Source organism: Aphis gossypii, chromosome 2, assembly GCF_020184175.1.
Source record: "Aphis gossypii isolate Hap1 chromosome 2, ASM2018417v2, whole genome shotgun sequence".
Classification (NCBI taxonomy): Eukaryota; Metazoa; Arthropoda; class Insecta; order Hemiptera; family Aphididae; genus Aphis; species Aphis gossypii.
In genome coordinates this window covers 23,065,828-23,091,495 of record NC_065531.1, presented here as the reverse complement: position 1 = coordinate 23,091,495, position 25,668 = coordinate 23,065,828, and the positions used below count along the sequence as shown (strand labels likewise).

Genomic DNA, 25,668 nt, shown 5'->3' with positions numbered 1-25,668 from the left:
AGAAACGTCAAAAGTCACATATTTTATGAAATCGAGATATTAGTAAAACATTATACTATAGTCATGTGTTTCTATGCGTTGAGTGTAAAAACGTCTTTATTTGTATAATTAGTATATGATTTTTTTTAAAAATCATTAATTATATCAGACAGTTTTTAACAATTATCCAAAAGTTTTAAATAACTGACTCGTGACGTTTTGGCAATCGTCGATTCGTGTATATTATAATACGAGTATTTAAGATTTTCCCATACTCAAACGTATAATACAGCTATAGCTTTGGAGTTCGGACAGCGGCATGAGTTACTCTAAGAATAGTCTCAGCAGAAACTCACGTTACGTCTTGCAAAAATATCTTAAAACCAACGAGGTATACCATGAGAGTAGAATAAATCTGCAATTAATAAATAATAACGTTTTTACTCTAACCTTTATGTATATATATATTTGAGCAGTAGTAACGATACGTAAACCAGGGTTAAATATAAATATATATTACGTTATTACGTATAGCTTGGGTGTTGTTATTATAGGTTTACTATTCACCAGGATTGCTATTCGACTATACGCGAGTGTGTGGAATAAAAGCAATATCTCCCTAATATCATTATATTATACGAAGTACCAATCAACGTGATCGAAGTGAATCATGTGCGAAGTGATGTTGATTTACAGTCATGAAGTGATCGTGATGAGATATCCATTTATCGAAAATCGCCTATTGTAATAAATTATATTAACAAATCGAAAATAGATGGTACGCAGGATAGCGAGTACACATAATAAAATTATTTATTACCGCATGTGTATTTTTTTAACGAAACCATCTCAAATTCTGAACAAGGGCGTCGTATATTTAGTGAAAAGAGACAAACGATCAAAGTTGTCAACTTGAAAAAAAACCACAAACCAAAACTACTTCAGGGGCTGTAATTTTATTCGTCACTCTTCAGAAGTATAATATATATATATATATATATATTCAAAATATTAAAATACTTCACGAGAGGTTCGTTAACACGTAGATCTTTTTCACCCGATCGTGTGTATGCTTATGACTCTCTCTCTCTATATATATATATTATAATAATCTGTGATGGCATCGAATTCATGAAAAACAAATTGAGGAACAAAAATATATTATATCCTATTGACTTGCGGAAAACCAAAATTATAATAACGAAGCAACGCGATTCTTTAGTCCGCACGTATAAGTTTGCTGCAGTACCTACACAATGTTCATACTATATAAACTAAATAATAATGTCTACATCACGATTTATTGTTTTTTTTTTTATTCTAAGTAGTTATGTTACAAAAAAAATATGTACTTACTATCCTCCTAAATCACATTAGATGTCGCGATATTCGTTCGTCAGCCGCAGTTTGTGACGTCGAGCCACATGACATTATCGTTGTATATTGATCCATTCCACGTCTGTTGCAGGTATCGCATTTAAGCGGAATAATTGCTCCGTTGACGAATTTCCATTGAACTTCTGTAAAGATGAATAATTATTAATAAAACGTAAAGTGCATGGAAAAAATAATTGAATTGAATCGTTAATGTGACTATTCTCCAATACATGCAATGTTATACGCCATACAGCGATGAGGTGCTAGTAAATTGGAAAAACTAAAGAATATTAAATTTATCTTGTCGTTGAAAAACTCATTACACGTGAAGCCAACTTCCCTGCACGTGTCTATAATTTTAATTAATCAATTACCGTTTTTCATTTTGTATTTTTGTATTTTTTGATATTATACTTTTCAGCCACAAGTGTTGGTTAAAAAAAAAAAGCTATTGACTATAACGCAATGTCATAAAATAAGATATACAAAATAAGGTAGGTATAGGGGTGCTACCATTCTATATCTGTATGAATTTTGCAATTTTTTGCGCTGTCAAGTAAAAATATCATAAATAAAGTAATTTCGTATAGCAACACATCCGAATTGCGTGTGACAGATAAAAATTAAAAATCATAACAGTCATATTGCATGCAAGATTTATTTTTGGCGCGTCCGAGTTGCGTGCGGCATTAATAATGATAAGTGATAACTAACATAGTAACATAGATATTTACTTTATCGCTTGTCTTGATAAAATTGTATATAGTACGAGAATATTGTATATGTCATATTTGAAAAATATGACAAGAAGTAATAGACAATAAAAATTTTATAAAAGATAGTTGAGGTAAATGGATAAATAATAAAATAACCAAAAACACAACTTGAATCCTTTAACAAATAATTTGCTAATTAATAATTATTAACGAACACAGTTCAAACGAAAATTTAATTCATAGAATGAATAGTTATAGATATAATACTTATATGGCGCCAGTGCTTGATTTGGGGGGGGGAATTCTTTTTTAAGTTTTTTTAACGTGCTCCCTCTATTTATTTGAAACGTAACGCTGGGAACGTGACATTTACCATAATAAATTTGTAAATAATCAGTTTTTCTGATGCAAAATATATATCTATAACCTATAGCCATAATATTTGTACATTTGTATCGACTATGGAAAAAAAAAATTATTGTTAAAACTTAAAATTCCTTATCGTAAAATATAGTGACAAGAAAATGTATTATGTCCACAGAAATACTTAACAAATAAGTGTCGGTAGTCATCTCTTAATCCATTTGAACCAAAATTGACTTGTCGCATAAAACATTTTTATTTAAAAACGTACATTTAATTATTAAATGGAAAGGCTTATCGAATAATATGATATTCAAATGAATACACAGTTTTATTTGAATAATTAACTATTTTAAAAACGCACGTGTTTAATAATAAAATGTGTTTTCCTTGTTCGCCAAACATAACGCCAGCATGACGAAAATAATACTCTATGGTAATAATATTTTTAAATACACAAATATTATGTAATATCACTCACGTTTTGATTGGCTTTTAAGCTTTTTTTCTGATAATCCGTGTAAAATAGATAGTTTATTATCCAAAAGATTACTGCAGAAATATTACCAGATATTGGAAGTATCTCGATTTGCAAGACCATCTCATTTTACACATCTCTCCCTTTTATTTCAACTTTGAACACCACTACTTGAGAATTATGGAATCATCTATAAAATATATATGTAGGTATATTATTATTTAAACAGTATTGTGTTTTTTATTTTTTTGTCTTGCATACGACGAAAACCTATTTTATTTATTTTATTTATTTTTTTTTTCATTCGTCTGGCCTCCTCTTCAGCTTTATATAATGACTAATAAATAATAATAATATTAATTCTGAACGCGCACTCATTGCAATAATGTAATATCCAATTAATACAGACGTTCAAAGGAAAGTCAGATTGTATGCATAATATCACATCATACGCATAGTGCTAGTTAATAGCTAGTTAATAGTTATAATTGTTTTTCATCGCAAATTCAACCAACAAATACTAGGAAAAATCTTTTTAACGTAAATAATTTCACTAATTTTATTCGAGTAAAATGTAATGACACAGTATTTTAAACGCATTTTTTAAAATATTACATTTTATCAAAACAGCGTTTTATGTGTAAAAAAGCTAGTTTTTTTTTAGTTATTAATCTCCGCTCGGTTCAAAGATTAAAATTTAATATTGGATTAAAAAAAAAACCACAGTAAGTAAATAACTCAGTTCATAATAAATTAATTAAATTTAAGTAAATATCCCCAACGTTTACTCGATGAATATTAATAATTTTGTTGTAAAATTAGTGATTACATAATATTATTTAATTTTAAATCATAATGCAAATAATTATAAGTAATTGGGTATAAATAACTCTTCTGTGCGTAACACGTGTCACTGAAATACACCAAAAAAACTGGATTGATTTTTTATAAAAATTTTTGCGTGTTCATGAGTGGGTCCTGGAACGGTTTATAGATCCACAAAATTTGAGTTGATAAGTAGCGCCACAATCGAGTTCTGGGAAATATTGACATACTTCTGTCGGTAGGACACCTTTGTAAAGTCGATATGTCGGAAATATTATCTATATACATAAAATCAGAAAACCAAAAATATTATTTATTCACACTAGTTACGCTAAACGTTAGCACTAGACATTTGAATTTAATACGGATGCATTTTGTATGGCCAACAATGTGCGTGGGAGCAGGTATAGTAATATTATTAAATTTGTAAAAGAATGAACTCCATATATTCGAATATTATACTCAAGAGTAAGGTTACTTTAAACATCTTAGTACTGACCAAGGACATTTATCGGTAGTTGAATATTGAATGACTTGTGCATATTAAATTGCGTGCTCTTTTTTTCAAAAAAAACAACCTTTTATGTTTGGTTTATTTAAAAAATAATTTTTATAAAAGTAGAATCAATATAACATAAGTAGGTTGATAGTGTATTGTGTATGGGCACTAGCTACACCTACCTATTTTATAAAATCATTTATATTTTAGTATACTTATAATTTATTTGATTTAATTATTTTAAATTTTGATATATTTTTCTGACTTTCTGACCTTATTCTATACATAGCTTTAGTTTTCTATTAATGTACTCATGAAATTCCGAACAAGGAATTTCAAAATTCAATTTGCATTCACAATAATTTCTACTGTTTCTATATTTGAAGATAACAATTTTCTTAAATCTGCTGAACGCCTATCAGTGAAAATATATTCTTTTAAGGTCTTTATTTTGACTAGAAATTTCATTCACATGTTATGAAATGAGTCATAACATTAAACGATTAAACCATGTTGTGTCTCCAATACATCAGCTTCAATCGGTCCAATACTCTAGAAACAATTCTATGATGAATTATATTTAATTTATAATCGTATCAGAATGAAATTGAGCGTTTAAATAAAAAATAATTATAAATATTTTTAATAATTAAAAATAAAACTGAATTCGGAATATTGGGCAATATATTATGGTATTATATTTACACTATACATTCGGTGGGTCAAATGGGATGACAGCAAGGACCGAAGTTATAAACCGCCAAACTGGTGAACCTCGACGTATGGCAGTCCTATCGCAGACATATAATATATTGTACGGTCTAAATGTGCCCACACTAGCTATGACCCAATAAACAATAAAAAAAATATATCTAAGAAGATATAAGTAGGTATAGGTATTATAACCTACGGTAGTGCCGCTTGAATGTGCGCTTCGTGTATTTGACATATAACCGCTATAGATAATGATTCAGTTAATTAAATAATGATAATAATAATAATATTTTAGATACACGTGTTTGTGTTCGGCATCAATCATTCGTTTATAGGTTAAACCACGGTACATCTGTGCCGTGAACGATATTTAAAAGGGTAGTAAAGTTCACTGTGTTATTAATTTCGCGATTCCAAATGACAGAACGATGGTGACAATACCAATAATTTAATATGGACGATGTTCATTGTTCACATAAAAATGAGTTCCTAAACAATTATGATATAATATATACAATATACATAATTAAATTAGTTATCACTATTCACTTAGTACTTGTCATTATTATTTGAGTACCACAATGAACGTACACATCATCGACCATTAAATAACATTGCTTATAATAGTAATAGGTACTGCAATAGTATAGTCCAATTAAAAACTCTGTCGGTTAGATTTGGTACCTATTAAATCATTTAAAACTATCATTCGTTTTTTCCTACACTGTAGCTTTTCATTTCAAACATAACTTACACATGATTCACTTATGCGATGTAGAAATTTAATTTTTAAGCTCTATTAACCTATCAACGAAATAATTAATTAAAAAAATTACTAACAATAACCTTAATAAACAAAAAAAAAAAATAGATGAGATTTTTACAGGTGAAAACATAATATATATGATACATTATAAATTTAATCTACAAAACAAAAGTTGGATCCATTCAAAAGGGTTTTAATAATAACTTGTAGTCACTAATTTTAATCTTGCTAAAATATTATTTTAAATCATAATTTCCTATAAAACCATTAATTTTATTGATTGTCATGACTAAATGTACAACTGAAATGACGTATTCGATCATTTCGAGCTCAATTAATATTTACACTAAAATTAAAAGGAATCGTTTCAATAGAACTTCAATAGAATTATCATCGATTTTTTGGTGGAAATCTCATCAAAATGATACCTATGTTTGCAATGGCATGGGCTCCAAAAAAATGTGTATTATGCAATGGAAATTATTACTCATATAAATCCACTCATTTCAGATTTTACCAAAATTATTAATAAAAATATAACTAAAAAAAAATTATCAACTAATATCGAAGCGAACTTTCTTTTATCAAATAAATTTACAATATATTATACATTTCAGGTAAGTATTTTAAGTAGAAAATGCTGCTGATTAACGATTTTCCTACTTACACCGATCAAACAATTCGTACTATTATCTTGTATCACATTACCTACTTATTATATTTTTTGTATAAATTGTACAATTTACAATTTAGTTAAAATAAAAACAAAATTTTAATTTCTTAAGCCGATCCCCAAAATTGAATTCTATACAGTCATATTGACTAAGAAGCGTTTTATGTATTAATAGTTCAGTTTTTAAAGTATCTATAGTCAGTCAACTTATTGTTCTTTGAAAGTAATGAGCGGAAACAAGCTTTGCGAATTAATCGTCTTGTTTTATTATGATTTTGTCAAGTTAAACTTTTATCAAAGTGGAGACCTAAATATTTAATAGTTTCCACTGTTTCCAGAAAAGAGATAGGTTGATTATTTGAAGTACCTAATACTAAGACAATAATATCTAAACAATATCTTAAGGCAAAGGTCCTATGAATGTATTTAATTTAATTCGACATTTTGCATGCCATTCCGAAGGTAGGTAGATTTAAATGGGATTGTAAATTGGCCGAGGCAATCAATAGTTTATTGTGTACCAATTGACTATATGACTGTCATCGGTATAGTCAATAATATTTTGATATAGGGTTAGGTTAGGTTAAAATTGTATTATAGTACGATTAAAACTATTTAATTTATTAACGTGTTAAATTTGCAGGACGTAAAGTTTTACGCTAGTACGAACTCTCTGACAATAAAATACAAATATCTTTAAAATTTTAAGTTTACAAAATATACCGCTCCGAACAGTCTTCAGTATACAACTATATACACATATACACGATTATTTAGGTATCCTGTGCTAAATATTTGGTCGTATCGTATACAGGTAACATTCGGTTTTCAGGACCAGGCGTTACCGCCGCTTACCGGTATCATAATAATAGGTAAATAAAATGATCAAATGAAAATTTTAAATTATACAAGATATTCACGTGGATAGCACCGTGAAAGCCGAATGGTGCACGACGGTAAAAATGTTAAATTAAACATTTTTTAGTAACAAAATTAAAAACGAAACACGCTGTGCATTCTCTCGTAATTCATGACATTATTAAAAACTCTGTTAACATGACTAATATTAAAATAATAGAACTTTATTTTCTTAAATTAAAATGATTATATAATAATTTATTGTTTACTCATATATTATATTGTAAATTATAATCTCATCATAATATCGTAATGTGCAGAATATTGTAATAGCTAGATTTACACAGCAGATGTTTAAATTTTGAAATATGAACATGTATATGAATAATGATCATTATTAGGTAATTAAATAAATTATAAAATATAAATTAAGTAGGTAACTAATTTAAAATAATTTTAAAATAAAATTGTATTCCACAATACTAAGTGATTTCACTTTCAGATTTCACTGTTTCAGTAAACGTTCAGAAAAACGGTTAATAATAATTGTTATACAATTAATTTTTAATATAATTGTTCTGTTTTATTTGAGGAGCTTATGCAAAACAATTCTGTGAATATTGAAATATTTTTAAATTTTCTGGTTGCATATGATTAGGAATATAATTGTAGTTGCAGACAATTTCCAATGACAAATGCAATTATTGTTGGGTGGGAATCATATACATTTACAGTATGCCCTAAAATAGAACAATATTTTTTATAAACTAACAAATTAAATTTAAAAGGTTAGTTATGTTTGTAAGGTGTAATATCATTGGCCAGAAAAATTTGAAAGATGAAAAAAACGTTAATCTATAAAAATTGAATAAAAATATTCAAAAATATTTGAGTCAATGTCAAATATCAGATTTTTTCATAGAAGTAAAACAAAAATTTGAAGGGACAGTCCAACTTTTGCTGGTTGATAAGACTTATACAAAATGTTCTGATAAGAAACATAGTTTTAGCTTATTATTAACAACATTTATAATTAAAATTTATAGTTATGACCATAATTTTTATTATGTAACTAAAAAATTAAAAATTAAACGTTTTAGATATGATTTAAATGATCATATTTTTTAATATTTATTAATTACTTACGTATGTTTTAATTTTATATTTGTTAACCACTGTGTACAATATTTTTTTAATAAATTTAGGTACATCACATGTGTTCTAATTTTAAGTATTAATCATGAAAATTATTGGTTAAATAATTAATTTAAAATTATTTTATAATGAAGTTCTATCTGAAGTTATCTTATAGAACATTAAATGGTCGTAAAATAACTTTAAATAGATACAATAATTTATAAATTTCAAGTAGTTTTTAAAATGTTTATTATATTACCGCTCTTTTGGGTACAATTTCATATTCTCCATCGATTACAGCACAAGATAATTTAAATTATTATTTTTTTAAGAAGAATATTATACATTTATAATATATTTTCACGTATATCGCGATCAAATCACATATTTTACGCGTATCAATAACCAAAATAACTTATAAATCATCACACGATTCATAACTTTGAGATTGTGGCGTTAACAACAAAAACGTACGATTTCATCTCGTAAACCTCACGAAACCCTCAAGAACTAAAATTGCGGTAGTCGTATGGTTCGATACGAGTGCCTATATTTGTATCGTATTGCACAACTTTCCGGGATGTCACGAAGGACTACGGTCTGGTCAGGACGGATGTGTGGGTTTCCGCAAACAACGAAGAAGTAAACACGGACAACATATCCGAGTCGTATACTCGAGTATGTGTTTGATGACGAGTGTTTCGAAAAACGATCTCAACGACCGTATATTCGACGGTTGTCGTCGTAGTGATATCATAATATACATTATAACATTATTATATTGTAAGCAACTATATATGTGTCAAGTTTTATACACCGCCGCCGCATCGTGTTATTATTATACTGCCGACGGTTCAATCATTATTTATTTACGGGTAACACAATCGTTCGGTTTTAATCGTCTCCGACGATATTTTATACGGCACGCGTTGCTAGGCTACTGCAGTAGTTATTATGTGGGTTATATCGCCGAGAACATACTATTCCGTGTAGTTAACTAAAAATACAATAATGGTTTTTGGCCATAAAACGCACACACGCTTGTACAGTGACTCGTGATGTCGCCTGTGTGTGTGTATGTTTACGTTGAACCCAGTAAGGGGTATATATGATAATATCGGTCTCGAAATCCCTTACAGCGCCACTCTTTGTCCGTCCGAATCGCATCGGAACACAAAATAAATTATATCATACACGATTGTTCGATGTACTGTACGTTATTATAAATATATGCGAGTGCTCGTACGTATTATAAATATAATTTGTTGGTTTTCATTTTCTTACACCGTAGATATGACAAAATTATCAACTATAGGTCGGTGTCACGGACAGCAGTAAAAAAGTTTCTCCGAATCGCAAAGCCTACGCGCACACAAAAGTCACAGACACACACGTATAGGGAGATTCACCAACTAGGCTCCTTATCCCTTTCTTCTTCTCCGATAACGCAGTAATTCAAAATCTGATTTTTCCAAATTTTTTAATCATACTTAAAAACCTATACTTTCAATTATTTTAGATCCTTTGTACCTACTATTTTACGACTGTAAAGATTTGATTATCCAAACTTTTGTTTTTTAAACGAATAGAGTTTGAACTATTCGCCGTTGTGTACTGAGGATAAAAATATTTTAATGATAAGCCCCCGTGGGAACCTATAATGGCTATATGGAAATTTTAGTAATTATAGTAGTAGATAAATATACTATCGTATAACGGCGTCGACATTTATGATTTGCAAAAATGGTCCAAGCACAATAAATACTAAATCCAACGTTGGTATATTATATTTTTATAAAATCATTTTTAAAGATATAAAGTATAGACTTTTTAATAACTGTTGCATAGGAGCTATTTATTCGAATTTTAATTTAGGTAAGCAATTCAAAAAAAAAAAAAAATAAAAATATTTATCTACTAAATAATTTACAGTAAAAAAGGGGTGTTCTCATTTGAAAAACAAAAGTTTGTATTCACACAGGACACTCCTTATGTAATATAAAAAAAAATCTCAAGAATTTTTAAAATATATGGTCTTTATAAGTTTTTTTAAGTTTATTTAAAAGTTATTTGAATGAGAATTTGAATAAATTCAAAAGTATTGGAAGTGTGCATACTCGGTGTATGTACATTTTCGTATAGCTCTGAGAAGAATCCTTCGTACACACACCAATACATATACACGCCGTATTTGTGTATAATACCCATAAATAATGCGTATTATTATAGACTGTGGTTCTAGTGTTGACTTGAGCGCAATTTGTGCATATGCCGGTATGCGCTTATATTATAATTTATAATATTACATAAATCATATAAAATGTGCGTGTGCACGTGCTCGAATACGATTACCGATATAACATATGATATTAAAACGTTTTAAAGTTAAAAATTGTTTTAAAATGTTGAATTATTATTTTATTTTTGCTGCACTGATGAAAAACTGAATGTCTATAGTTATGTTATTTTTTAAAAAAAAAATCGATTTATAAGTTAATAATTCGTCGAGTTCTCGTATAAATTAATTCCTTATAAAAAATAATGAGACAATTGCAACTTATTGTACCTACATAGAACGTAAAATTGATACGACTAATATTAGTACGTTTAATTTATTTGGTTCGTTTTAAGGAAGTCTGCAGTATGTGCAGCTTTATAGTTTTCAAGTACACCGGAATCCTTGTACCTACTGCGTACCATTATAATACGCACGATCGTGTCTGAAAACTGACAAGTTCACGACGGTCTCGCCTCAGTCGCACATCACACAACAAAGGTTAGTATAATATAATCATACACGAATATGAACCTACACAATAATATCGCATATATTCGACTATACGTTTCGGCGTGCAAACTATTTCGGGTGCATATTATTATATTTTAATATTATCATATTATGCTCTCATAACCCGCAGCAATATTTAACTTGTCGTCTGTTTTACACTAATCGCGCGTATATAATATAGGCATAATATTATTTACATTATGTAATATTATTGTATATATTATAATGCAAAGTAGGTACACGAGAAATTAATTTCGTTAATTTTAAAAACGTGCACATGCGCGTTGTAAGTATTTTTTATACCCGTGAGTTGGTATATACATATACTGTTATAAATAATTAAAAATAATTAAATTAAAAAATTGTATTTTTAAAATTCAAGTGTGATACGTTTATAAATAATATATAAGAGACTCAAATAAATAATAATACCTAATCGGACTTATATAATAACACTATAAAAAAAATATACAACCGACACCAATATAAATCATATGCACCAGCGACATTTTGGGAAATTGATTGGAAATAAATAACAACTCTTTGGCCAGTGTTAAAAGCTGCAAGCTCGATTACTATGGGTCATTAGGCCAACTAACCCAACCTAACCTAACTTTTGAACCTCATAATCTCGGCGACTTTTGAATACAGTCAGTTCATCAATGTATTAAATATTATATACCATTAAAAATATACTACACGTAATTACTAAATAGACTATTTATATAGTTGTTAATTACACTCAAAGTTTTTTGAACTTTTTAATTATTAATTATTAATAAAAAATTAAAGGAAGTATAGATGCTTCAGTAAAGAAATAATTTATAAATGTGATCAAGCGGGCTTTACGTATTTTCAAAAACTTTAGAATCTCGTAATGTACTCGAGCACTATAATATAATTATTACAATATACAAAGATACAACAAACGAAATTTATTATTTCATTCAAATATTTCGGAGAAATTTAAATTTTCAAGTGACATCGTCTTACATTCATATTTATATAAGACAATTATTATAAGAGTCGTTTCAATGCATATTGAAACTAGCTGAATGATGACGAACGATATCAATTGTGCTTGGGAATTGCACGTTTCAACATTATTAACTCAAACACAATAAAAAATAATAATAATAACAAATAAAATGACAATTTAATAACTCGGAACATTTAGTTATACAAATTATTAATTTTATTTTCCGTTCAGTATAATATTAAATTGATACCCACGACGTATTAAAATCACATATATTGTAATACTCGCCACCAGTAAATATAATATTATTAAAATTCATCATCAAAAGCAATTATTATTATATTATATACTGAATTAATCACTATAATATACTCGCTTAACCCCGTTTTTCCATTAATAACAATGTTTAAAAATTTGTTTTTCAGAATTCTCGAATAAACTTAATTAACATAATATTTTCAAAAACTTTAACTTTCTTTAAAACTCAAGGAGTATTCTGTGGTAATGTGAAATAGGAGTTATTCTTTGTTAAATTATTAAACAGATAACATTTTTTCAGATTCTGATGTACATTAATCGAAATCGATAAGTGTAGATTTCGAGTTAGGTACCTAATAGACTATAACTATCAAATATATTTTCTATTTTATTTAAAGCCGTTATTCACTGTTTAAGGAATATTATCGTTAAAATCTACATGAAGTTCTATCAATTTCTGGGCATCTATTTAAAAGCATAAAAGTTTTAAAAAAACTATCTGATTAACAATTTTTAACTATATATTATACAGGGAGGTTATGATGAGACCTAGTGCAACTGAATAAAAGCGATTCGAAAATAATAATAATAATAAAATCATATTTTGGTAGTCGAAATACAGTGCTGATTTCCGTGTACCGATTAATAACAATACGTGTTTATCGTAAGCACCTATATTACATCCCATCTCAAAGTAAAATACCTAAAAAAAAACTGTGTACACAACACAGCCGAAAGATAGAGCACTGAATCGGAATAACAAAATCACTATATATAGGCGGTATTCATATTATAATCTTATAAATATATATACCTAATGGAAACGCCCGAACCAACAGATTATCGATATTATATTATACCTATGCCTATAATCTATATAATATACCTAATATTATTTATTATTTACAATTATTTACCGACGACGTTACAATAATTAAAAAGCATGACGCGTTTTTTTTATTCCCAGCACACAAACACACGCTCGCGCGCGCTCGTATTAACGTTATATTATTATAATAATATTATATTATAATTCTCCCGTGTCAGACGCCATTTATCAAAAGCAATAATAAAAGTATAATAATACACGTAGGTATGTGTGCAGTACAAAATCTACGATGTGGTCGGCCGGCGCGGCGTTCGATTCCCAAGTCCGTCTCCGGTCGGATTGTGACAGACCATTTACAACCGTTGTAATAATAATTGGAAAACGAAAGACGGGAAGAAGAAAAAAAACCAACCGACATAAATCATACATACGATCCGACGTGACGCGCGGTTCCTTTGGCTCGGGGGAAAGAGATGAAAAAAGTCGAAACGTGTAATCTCGCGTAGGCATAGGAGGCACCCATGTATAATACACGTGATAATAATATTATTATTGTACACATACGTATCACTGCAGTATAGGAGACCGCAGAGCGGACAATTCTCTGTGGACGACTGCTGGTACGATTATATAATATACGTTATGAGCAGTATACGATTCGTCACGATTGACTCTGCGGCTATACATCACGCGTTATGAGCACACGATGTGTGGGTAGGTAAAGGTGGGTTATTGTGAAAACGGCGAGACGTCTTTTGAGAGGAGTTAAACGGCGGCGAAACGACGACGACGACGGCGTGTGTGTATAGAAATCCTGACAAAAAAAAAAATAAACGTTACTTATCGTATTTGCACGCTCATAATATCACATATACCTACGTATATGTATAAGGTACAGCATGCTGCAATTAGCCGTCGATTCACCGCCGCAACGCATATTATTATTTATTATTATTATCGTAGTCGTCCAGTCATCGTCGTCGCATCGACCGATGATCGATTATAATCATTATTATTATTGTCGTCGTCGTAGGTACCTATACACACAATATAATATTATCATTGTTGTCGTGAGTCTACGGCACGTCTCTGAGGTATATACCGTACCAGGTATATGGACGGGTAATAATATAATATATTATTATTATTATAATAATGGTGGCGGATCCGTTTTTTTATTATCGTCGGGCCCGTCGTATAGATCCGTCGCGGCCCGACATCGATTAGTCATTCCGGCCAGATGAACGGTGGTGCACGTCCGTGTGCACTTTTGCCGCCGCCGCGTGTTTTGACAACGTCGATTTTAACGCGTTATCATAAAATAATAATAATATATTACGGTGCTTATCTGAGGAAGGGCGAACGTGGCACCCGTCCTCTCACAATACTCTGTACAGCTTAAAATTTTCTTCGTGGATAATTTTTTTGTGTAACTAAACTATTGCTGATTACGTTGATCGATTCAATTGTACGTGAATGATTAATGTATGTATAATACAAGCCAACTATCAAACTACTAAAAAAAAACTAAATAGTTACAAAAAAAAAAAAAAAAATGTGTACTAACGTGTCTCGTTATGTGGTAAAAATTACCTATCCATAACCAATTAAATAAGAGAACTTCCAAATATGTAACGTTCTAATAATGTCCTGATCAATGCATTATCTAGACAGTATCAAAATCACAGTGACCCGTGTTACTTTGTGGTTTTTAATAATAGAGTAATACAACAATTGAACTTGTTATCAATAATGTAATAATAAGTGTATCATTTTGTGATCTATGGGGGAGAATTATTGATATGTTTTAATTTCAAACTAAGTTATGAACAATTAAAAATCATAAATTATTTTAATATTTTAAAACAGTTAGGTACTCTTGACTCGATTATTTAGAGCTGAAATACCAAAGAAATCCTATAAAACTAAACAACAATATTCTTTACATTTTGCAATTAATCAACTCGTATGATAATATTGAAAAAAAAAGAGTAAAACTAATTATTCTGAACATAAAAATTTGCCATGTTGTGCGTTATGCGAACGTATAAGTGGTACGACGTCCTCAAAACATGTTCATAAAAATAAATACAGTATATTTTATAATAAGCAATTTAAAATTATAATATGCAAATTATGTGATTATAATATCTATCTCCCCCACAAATGAGTTTAGGGACGCCGGTGGTGAATGTAATAAATTGACGATTTTCCACTGCCGCACGCACGCCTCGCACATAATCATAATATTATGATATGATCAAACTGCAAGTCCCAAATGCCATTGCAGACGACCGTCCGATCGGATTAATCAAAATTTCGGTGTCAACATCGAAGCATCGATACACTACGAATCACAAACGAATAAGTATAATATTATATTTCACGAAGTTTTAAAAACCGCACAAATGACGAATGTGCAAGTAAGTAAGTGCACGTGAATATTGCAGTCGATATTGAATTTCGGAACGATTTCGTTCATCGTGAAAAACATTTCTGCATTGGCGTAATGAGTAATAAAACGTTTGTAAGACCGATCAATCGCTAAACCGCGTAATATCGTATAGACGATAATATGCCAAAACTATCACGAGAGAGGTTACTGGATAAGGTCGAACTGCGGTCGTGATGCAGCATTTTAGTATGAATACCTTTGGGCTTTGAGTGCCCTGTAATTGTCGGACGAAACTACAAATACATGAAAACCGACAGTATAAATAAAAGTCTTTTTAAAGCGCAGATTAACATAATAATATCTAACACTATACAACAGTAGATATACATAAGTATATCCGAAAGACTTGTACGATCCATATTGGCGCTCGCTCATCGGCCGTGGTATATGTAATAACAGTGTAAGTTATTGTATATACCGAGCTTACCCGGTTACAACTTATAATGTATTACAGTCTGTCGGTTGCTAAGTACCTACACATAGATATTAATATAATATACGATGTGTGTGTTAACCGCACACGCATCCGACCCTTGACCGGCCAAGCCGTATCGTCGTTGTACATAAAACACAGTGCAATATACGCCTACAGTAAGTAAATCTAATGTCGCCGGCGGACGATCCGAAATGTCCGGGTTTGCATAATACAAAATAAAACCAGAACTTACCGGAAAGAGACGGTGAAAATACTTCAAAACTATTGTTGACAATATTATAATATTAATGTTTGAGCAAAACGTAAGTAGGTACACCGCAAACTGCATAATATATCGACAATATACGAAATAAATTTTTTAAATAGTAGACCTACAGTATGGATAGGTAAATTCTAAATCTAATGTCATCCTGTCTTATGTATATTTATGTAATCGTTAACGCTTATTATCGACCATCGTACTATGTGATATATTACTTCGTGTAAATAATAATTACGTGATATTCGTTGTTTTCGATTTGATTTTCGTCGAACGATTTCGTCGACCAATCCAAACATTATATAGGTAAATATTAGCTGTTTTTTTTTTATTTTTTGTTTTTTAACCGGACACTTCAGTGCACTCGAAATGGTAGATGTGGGCCTATATTATGTGTTCGTGCATATTATTATAACATTAATGTAAAGCCGCAGCAGTAATAAATACAACGTCACATACAAATTTCGAATTAATATCACATTATAATAATAATAATAATAATAATATATAGCCAGAGTTCGCCGAAATCCATATTTCTCGGCGAGATAGTGTTCCTGACACATAATTATTATGAATATCATCATCGTATATTCTATAGAAACAGTAGTAAAACAAGACCGAAATACAAATATTCACGGGTCAAGTGTATTATAGTAAAAGTGTGAGCTGAATACTAAACGTCCAAAGGATTGGACGACGACGACGACGACGACGACGAGTGCACTTGAACGCGTTATTATACTTCTATTTAAAGTTATGACCTTTCGAGAGTATATTATAATATATGCGTGTATATACACGTTCTCTGTATTTTTCAGATTATAAGTTATTACATTGTACTTTATCCTTTATATTGTGTGCAAACAAGACATTATGATTTGTCGGTATAAAATATGTTATACTTCGATCTTAATACATCTACGAGCATAACGATATTCAATAATAATATAAAATAATATCTGCAATGGCAACAACGATATGGGTAATAAAAACACGGCAGATCGTATAGGTACATAATATTATGATTCGATTGTCTTACATTAAATTATTTTAATATACCGTTTACAGTGTACACTTTTGATGTTTTCTCATATACCTAATAATATGTATCTATAATATGATCCGCGTGTGCATGATTAAAAAAAAAAAAATGATTTATTGATCTCGCTATAATACTATACTTTCTGTGGAGAGCGATTGTTATTGGATAAAAATAAAACCGATCACTTCGACGGGTAAACGATATATAGTGTTTTATAATCCCTTAAAATAAAATTGTCGGTGTTTATCGCATCATATATACCCTTGTTTATATTTATATATGTGTATATGTGTATGATTCCTTCGGGCGAACGCGTATAATTATGTTATAATATAATATTTTAGTCTGTAATGAATGTACACCGAATCGATTTCACGGCGAATTTTAATTTCTACTTCGGGCACCTTTTTTTATCGGATACAATCTGACAGACTCGCATGCAATACAATACTTCCGACTTGGTCAAATCTCTTTGTTACGTTTACTTGTGCGCGTGCTTCGACGTAACGAAAACACGACTGTAAAAAAAAATTAGATAATTAGTCGTATGCTTATTTTGTGTGATCTCTGAAACTAACTCACATCGCATTATAAATTGGATCCGATTTACTGACTATCGCGATATTATAATATTTAAACAATGTATATGCAGCTAACAAGGTGTGTTTAGCGTTGATGTACAAAGTTATTTACAAAACATCCTTATTCCTCACCCTCTGGCCTGCACTACATCTTCCAAACTCATTATTGTGGATCTATCACCAGGGCCATATTTACGCACGGACAAAATAGACATTTGTGATTTGTCCTGGCCCCACGTGGCCAAGGAGCCCACCGGTGACTATCATTAACTATGTAATATTATATACTAATATATTATTTTGTTGAAATAAAAATGTATTTGGTAAATCAGGCTCTGTCTATCGCCGTTCATCCTTGGCGCACAAAGTTAAATAATTCGAAAACTACTAGTCTGAATTTTTATTTTGATACATCGAGGATATCAGCTAAACAATTTACAATAAAAAAGAGGGTGGGGGTTGCTCATTTAAAAAATAAAAGTTTGTTTCTCCACGGGATACTCAAGTAATATAAAAAAATCTCTGCAATTAGTCCTAGAAATATGGTCTGTGAGTGTTATTGTTTAAAAACTCCAAAAATCTGATTTCGAATAACTGCGCTATTAAAATAAATAATGGGATGAATATTTTTGGTGAATCGCCCTAGTATACAATAATACTCCCAACAATATATTTTTTAACAGATTTTATTGTTTTACTTTTAAAACTAAAAATATAATACAATCGAAATAAACAGTGTCGATGATTTTGTTTTTGCAAAACTGTCATTTTCCATTTTCACTGAAATTGACAGAAAAACAAGCAAAAATATCACCCATGTATAATATTATAATTTGTTTTACATGTATGAGAAAGTGAGCACCTGTAGTACCGCTATTCACAGCCGTGTGTGATATCTATAAATAGGCGATTTCGACGAATTATTATTGATAAAAACTTTTGTAATAATAAGTAAGTGTGATCGTCATTTCCTTTTTTTTTATAGTTGCCTAATCAGGACATAAAAATAAAGATAATTTTTTGTCAACAATTATAACTTTCAAGGTTATTCAAAATGTATTGACTTTTTTTTATACGACTGTCGTTGTCACGATGCGCCTCAAACCACAATTATATTATTTTTACTCGAAATATTTTAAATGTAATATTAAATTATTCTGTGTAATAGACGCGTAACTACATTAACACAAAATCTAACCAACATTACTATAATCACGTCAGTTATATCATATTATATGAAAAGAGAAGCACGATAGGTAGTAATAAATAACTATCATAGAAAGTGAAATACCAATAATAAAAAAAATAATTAATAACTAAAAGAACTATGAATAATAATAAAATGTATTATAGTGTATTCTGTTTAATGCTGAATATTGAGTTTTCTTAAAACAGATGAGTAATAAATTCTACGGAAAAATTCTTTTTACAAGCAAAATTATTTAGTAGTACAAAAAAAAATCACCCAGTATATTTGCATTCGCATACATACTTAGTTTTCATTTTTTTGCACGTACTTGGCATAATTAATTATTTGTTACATCATACGATAAAAGTAAATAATACGAAGAAATTCGTTGATCTTACTTATTTTTTAGTATTTATAAAATTCAATAAAAACAAATAAATCTAATGACTATAGGATTACATATTTTAAAGTTTGGTCACGCGTTGGATAAGTATATTTTTCGTCTACCTTTTATAACTAGTATACAAGTATACAACGTATCATCGTATTGTAGTCTAATCCTGGATCACACGGGATTTCCAAAAAATTGTAACCTTCAAGCGCCGTATAAAAATGAAATACTCTTTAGTCTTTACGGACTTAAACGTCATATTATATAACCACATTTATGATTTTTTATTAGATACCATAAAAATGCAATGCACATAATAAATAAGTGTACGTTTTCAGCTGTAGTCATTAATAGGACACGCCAAAATTTAGTGAGTTAGTATACGAATGAAAAATCATAACCGAAGACTAGGAATATCTAGGTAACCGAGTAGGTGGTATACCTCTATAAAGCGACACCGCTTGAAATATATTATGATATATCTACGGTAAGAACACTGGAAAGTGCATTAATCCGCCGTGACTGATATGATATACTTATTATTTTTTCATCGCACCTGCACCGAAAGTTGAATTTTCGATGTCAGTTGAAGCGTAGAAAACTACATTTTTTCGTCCAGCGGTCAGTAAGTACTTTTTCCTGCCCGGCGGGCGGAAAAGTTATATTGTCCAAATTAGATTAATGTACACGAACGTATAGATTAAAGTAAGTGAATTACTAATATACTGTTCTGTGAAACTTCAGTTTGCAAATCTTGGGAAATACAAGAATAGTTCACTATGAATTAAAGCGATATCACAGTTAAGTAGTCATCGTGTCGTATCCAAAATTAGAGCTCTGACCAATCTTGTGATTTCCAATTGATATACCATGATTATAACGATCTATCAGAATACGATTAAAAGCACACAACACATACCGTATATAGTTGTGATATCACCTTTATCGTCAAATATTAAGAATATAATATAATGGTCCTAAAAAAACATAAACCTTTTGTCAATAACCTAACCTCTCTGTTTATTAGTTACCATAACCATTGTCCCGTTAATATTGGTAAGGGGCCGAAAAAAAATTCTATATCTTATAATTAAGAGAATTATGGTGATTTGAGAAATAATCCTGAATTATATATGATAACTATTTTATTTTTATGTAAAATCCTTATGAAAAATTATTTTTTTATAGGTGCATAAAGCTTAATAATGTATAAATTATAACTGTTCGAATTTTGAATTTCCAATAAGATGTATTAAAATGTTTAAAACAAAAAGATTTGTTTTAGGTAGAATAATTTTCAGTAATAAAAATTATGGTTCAAAATCCATAAACATTTGTATATATGTTTTTTTTTTTTTTTTTACAGGAGAGTGCTAAAATGTTCAAAAATCAATACTTGAATACCTAGAATTTTGAAGAATAAAGAGAAGGCAAATGCATGGTTGATGAATTTCCCTATATACATTTCTTTAAATCGTTTTTAAACACACACACACACATACACATAAATATAAACACACGAAAAACGACTTAAAAAATCAGTGGATTGCCAACTGTCGATCAAATGTATCACACATTCAGGTATAACGTATAGTTATTTCAACATGAAAAAAAAACCACCGACGTCGTTATTAAATATCGGAGTAATGCGAATGTCAAGTCGTCGCGATAACGATCAATGTGATGATATTATGACAGCCAAGTTAGAATTGAAACGTCTAAGAGTAAATTCATATATTATAAATAGGTACCTATACAACACGCGCATAATATACACCGATATTTATGCGAATCACGGCCAAGTGTTTGAAATTCGAGGCGAGTGTGAATATCGTTATAATTATGTCTTGTATATACATAATAGTGACTTTTGTAGACAGCTATATTTCTACTTTTCAAGTCACGAGCTACAACTAAAAACAAACGTCCACCGTTTCGGCAAAGGTCGTGAATTTTTAAGTCTTTAAGAGATTTTAAGACGCCTTTTCAACCGAATGGACACAAACATTCGTATACAAGTAGTCTTTTATAATTTCATAACATTATAAAAAAAAAGTCTACAAAAGTCGAGTAACAATGTAATAATTTTACATAATATATTATATGTTTTGTTTTTTTCCCATACCGATAAAATTCGATTGGCCTGAAAAATTGAAAGGATTATTATCACTGTATCCAATATTATTGATACATGTACGATACCGAGCATTTTTATATATTACAACAAATATACGTCATTATCATAATATTATGTATCTGTTTAATCATTTCCGCCATATATATATATATATATCATAACTTTCGTTGCTCGTTCGCTTTGTCTACACGACAGAGTTCCGTTTCTAAGTCTCCGCAATAGATAATAAATCTAAATTAAACACAACCAAATGACTATTTAAAAGCGTAGTGTACACCATTGTTTACTACGTTCAAAAAACGCATACCTACCATTTTCCGAAGTTTTGTACATATTAAGCGAAGTCCAAAATCTTGTTTTACCCGTCCCAGATATAGCTAACGTAACGCTACGAAGCAGCTGGTCTTAAGTACACGGATTTACACTTATCGCCAAGACTTTAAATCTTATATTAACGAGTGTGCTACGCTGCAGATTATTGGATCACAACGATCAGTACATTTAAGGTTAGGCTTAATAATATGTTTTAATAACCCCTATTAATTACGAAACAAAAATTTTAAAACGGTAATCGCCTCGTCGAGAAAAACGGATAAGCTATATAAACCAAAACCATAAATTGTTGTTGGAGCAGCCAATAAAAAAAAGTCACATACGTACTCGTATAATATGACGTAAATTGTGTTAACAACGCAGAAAACGTAGCATGTAAGCCGCAGTGTACGCGTGCTCCCGATATAAACATATTATAACATATACCTAATACCTATAGTAATTTATATCGCGAGATATGTACCTACGTATTTGGGATGCTGTGTAAACGCGAAGCCGAAATGGCGTCCCGTATCATTGCACTGCAATATCGGTACTTCCGCATAAAATAATCTGTATGATAAATAGCCATGTCAGATTTTGAAATTCATCGCAGGGAGTCTCCTGAATCCTGTATCCTGCGCGCAGCCCCTCGCCATCGGGCCATATAGCTTAAGTAGAATACCCAGTTGCAATTATATTATGTATGCAAGGTGAATCGCCAAGCGTACTCGCCTCCATTTTTACATTGGTAATAAATTTATTCAAATTTTGTATTTTATAATTTTAAGTGGGTACAGTGACGTTTTTTAAACTTCTTTAACAAGAGTGCCAGAATTTAAGTAAACCAATTTTTTTTTCTTTACAGACGACTTTTTCTTTTTCATTACAAAAATACATCTGTTTTATGTACGTACGAGACTGAAATGTTATAGATAATGTCTATTTTATAAACCTATATTTTAAAGAATTCAAAAAATTGAGAAGTTGGAAATTAGAAATCGCTTTTATCGTACATATATCCGTACGTATAAACCTATTATTATGTATCTATTATCCTTGGTACACAAAAATAAAAAACTCAAAAACTGCTCGTTCAAATTTTCATTTATAAATTGGTTTAAATTAACTGATTTAAAGATAGTTTTTCCTTTGATGCAAGATATTCGGTAAGTATAATGACTTTATATTATGCAAGAAAAAAAAATATTTTCAAAACAACAATGTTTTTCTAGATAATGAATTATTAAAATGCTAGCTATTGAAAATGTAAAAAAAAATCTGGCTAATATAGTTGTACTTAATAGTATAAAATATCGTAAAGCACTGTACGAGTATAAGATTTTCGTTTTAAACCTACAAACGGCTATAACTTGTTTTAAATTGCAAAATGAGAAGGCGTTGCAGCTTAAGCGTTTTTAGTTTTAAAGTGGTGAGAATTCCGTCTACACAGCGATAGTCGTCTTCACTATTAAAAATGCGTAGTTTGAAACTTTTAAACGACAATCGTTCAGTTTGCTCTAATAATGCATTTTGAAAGTCGAGTGCACTATATTATATTTTCATTGGGCACGTCATTCATTAACATACATTATTGTTTGTATCGCACTAACTTTCTGTACACAATATAATACGTGCATATACATCACCGTCTCGCTGACAAGAAACCCAATACAATAATTTTCAAATAATTTAATACAATATGATGTATGTAGGCAACGAAAACGTGGTACATGATTTATATCGCATTTATATATTACAATGTACGAGTATATTATGTAATATTATTGTATACAGTATATATATTATATGCATAATTTATTATCTTTAAAAAAGGAGTAAAAATAATATAGCGAGTTTTCTCTTATTATTATTATTATTATAATATGTTATAATTTATACATAATATTTATACACTTTTACAAACGACTATTTATCAAATTTTTTCGTTATTAAGGCGAAAAAAATATGACGAATAAAACGTAAAATTAATTTAGATTATTTAGAAAATAATTGTAACGAGTAAGCCTATATATACGCGCGTTTGAATTAATCGTCCATATTGCTTATTTTGTACATGTCTATTGTGCATATAAACTTGTTAGATATTATAATCTACCTATATATATATTATGAAACTGAAATTCATTTGATACAGCAACCATGCGTATAATGACATATTTCAAAATACACAAATATATATATAAGTCTTTGGGATATAAAATGTGAGTGTGTGCGTGCGCACAGTGTCTAAAGTTCGTGCCGAAATAGCGAAATAATGTATTTCCCCAGCTTTGTCAACGAGAATGTCGCACAAAGTTTAAATGACTGTCTAACAAACTAAATATTCAGAATTGGATTTTGTCACTGGCAGTTGATTAGAACGTTAATCGGAAAATATGTAACTATAGATTTAATTTTAAATCGTAGAATGGCAGAATAGATACCGTATATCCACGGTATAATAGACATATCACATACCTACGATTTTAAATAAGCTTCAGTTAACTAATCGAAATCTATGAATTGATTTACCTCCTGTATTGGATTTTTTTAATTCAAACGCTCAAATATTAGATAACAAATAATAAAAAACTGTTGTGGATAATTATGTAAAAAAGGAAAATAATATATTTTATCACGATTCATGTCAACTTATCCATTCCATACCTACTATACATAGTAAAACTTATAAATATTATACTGCAAATAATGAAATCAAATTATACTAAAAAGCGATTTTGATTTTCAATATCAGACGAAAATAATTAAATTTCCCCCAGTCCATTATATTATAAGACAGAAACGAAAAAAAAGTCCTATACGACTCCCCTTGAATGTCTTTAATCCTTACACAGGGATTCCAAGACAATTAAAAATAACGACTTACCGACGAATCTCATCGTTGGGATTTTCAGTGGGATAATATTACTATGATATTATTATAATAACCTCGTAATGTTATAAAACCGTTATAGTATTAGGTATTCGCTTCGCACGAAGTGGTAATTCGATTTAATTTTTCGAAAGTTTGTTTTAAATTAAACTCACCGACTCGTTTCTATTTTCGACGTATGAATATATATATGTGTGTGTGTGTGTGTGTGTGTGTGTGTGTGTGTATTGTGTATATCACGTACCTCATATAGGAATAAATGCTTTTCTGGAAATGCGAATATATAAGCTTTCTGATAATTATACTATGAATCCTTATTTCGTTAATTTATATAATACGCATTTATAAACGAGCATTATGCGCACCACGAGCGATAGTGTTTCACTCCCGAGTTAAAATATAATATTATGTGATTGCTCGCCGCATAAGCTCATACACGGTTTTCATAGTAAAAATATTGCACATTATGTAACATTTCTATGTCTGTATTATATATACTTTTAAATAATTTTACACGGCGATATAATACTTATGTCTTACTATTATTGTAATGAAGTGGTGGTAAAATTAAAATTAAAAAAAAAAATGTTTATTTTAATAAATATAGTATGACGTCGCAGTTCATTGCGGTAAGCTCTGTTATAGTAAAGATAAAGAAGTCAATTAACCGTATACCCGCGAGCTGTGGCAGTTGTGGTGGCGCTGCAAGATATTAAGTACCACCTTCCGTT

The 25,668-nt window shown here is 29.8% G+C and overlaps 1 long non-coding RNA gene across 1 annotated transcript in view; it reads right to left on the bottom strand.

The window, feature by feature from the left end:
- Positions 1-260: 260 nt before the first annotated feature.
- Positions 261-25,668, bottom strand: part of LOC114126137 (uncharacterized) — a 69,535-nt gene continuing 44,127 nt past the window's right edge. The window contains exons 7-8 of the long non-coding RNA XR_007604447.1: positions 1,336-1,499; positions 261-394 (exon numbers count right to left, since the gene is read on the bottom strand). This is a non-coding gene — a long non-coding RNA (uncharacterized LOC114126137). The remainder of the gene's footprint in view (positions 395-1,335; positions 1,500-25,668) is intronic.